Here is a 1,642-nt window from a genome sequence, read left to right on the forward strand (position 1 = left end):
ATTGTTGTTTGGCGGGTCCGGGCTGGGGATTCGAACCCGCCACCTTAGGTGTACATGGCTGGCGCCTTAGCCGGTTGAGCTATAGGCGCCGAGCCTACAACTTGATTTTTTTCAAAAAGTCAACAGGGTTGTGCATGGTGGCTCATGCCTATAATCCTAGCACTTTGGGATGCTGAGGCAGGTGGATTGCTTAAGTTCAGGAGTTCAGATCAGCCTGAGCAAGAGCAAGACCCTGTCTCTAAAAAATAGCCAGGTGTTATGGTGGGTGCCTATAGTCCCAGCTACTTGGGAGACTGAGGTAAGAGGATCATTTGAGGGTTGGTTCCCATAGCTCAGTGGTTAGTGTGCCAGCCACATGGCACTGGGTCTGGTGGGTTTGAACCTGGCCCGGTCCTGCTAAACCAAAAAATAAAAAAGCCAGGCATTGTGGTGGGCACCTGTAGTCCCAGCTACTCGGGAGGCTAAAGCAAGAGGATCACTTGAGCCCAAGAGTTTGAGGTTGCTGTGAGATGTGATGTGAGGGCACTCTACCAAAGGTCACAAAATCGGATTCTGTCTCAAAGTCAACAAACTGCAAGCATCTGTTAATAAAGGTCTTAAATAATTTTTAAAAAGACTATCGCCAAGAATTCCACATCTAGCAAAAACTAACCTCTCATAGTGAAGAAATTAAGATATTTCTAGATTAACAAAAGCTCAGAAAGTGTAATGCTACTAGACTTGCCTTATGAGAAATACTAAGGAGAGTGTAAGAAATCCTAAAAGGGCTGGGCGCCTGTAGCTCAGTGGCTAGGGCGCCAGCCACATACACCTACACCGGAGATGGTGGGTTTGAATCCAGTCTGGGCCTGCCAAACAACAATGACAACTCCAACCAAAAAGCTGGGCGTTGTGGTGGGCACCTGTAGTCCCAGGCACTTGGGAGGCTTAGGCAAGAAAATCACTTAAGCCCAAGAGTTTGAGGTTGCTATGAGCTGTGATGCCACGGTACTCTACTGAGGGTGACATACTGAGACTCTGTCTCCAAAAAAAAAAAGGAAATCCTAAAAGGAGGCCTGGCCGGTGGCTCACACCTATAGTCCTAGTACTCTGGGAGGCCAAGGTGGGTAGATCGCCTGAGCTCATGAGTTCGAGACCAGTCTGAGCAAGAACAAGACCCCGTCTCTAAAAATAGCTGGGCATTGTGGCGGGCACCTGTTGTCCCAGCTACTTGGGAAGCTGAGGCAAGAGAATTGCTTGAGCCCAACAATCTGAGTTGCTGTGAACTGTGACACCATGGCACTCTACCAAGGGTGACAAAGAGAGACTTGTCTCAAAGAAAGAAAAAGAAATCCTAAAAGGAAATGAAGGCACCAGAGAGTAACTTGAATCTACCTGAAGAAATAACACCAGTAAAGGTAACTATAGGGTTATATAAAAGGTAGTATAAAAGTATTTAATGTTTGTAACTTTTTTTTCTTATTTAAAATACAACTGCATAAAGCAGTATAAATCTCTGCTGATGGGCACATGGTATATAAAGTTACTATTTGTATGACAATAGCACAAACGAGGCAGGGAGGAGATGGGGCTATATATGAGCATAGATTTTGTATATTATTAATTGAGTTGGGATTAATCAAAATTAGATTTTTTTTTTTTT

The sequence above is a fragment of the Otolemur garnettii genome, unplaced genomic scaffold (assembly GCF_000181295.1).
Source record: "Otolemur garnettii isolate 467f Iridium unplaced genomic scaffold, OtoGar3 scaffold00006, whole genome shotgun sequence".
In the NCBI taxonomy this organism is placed as follows: domain Eukaryota; kingdom Metazoa; phylum Chordata; class Mammalia; order Primates; family Galagidae; genus Otolemur; species Otolemur garnettii.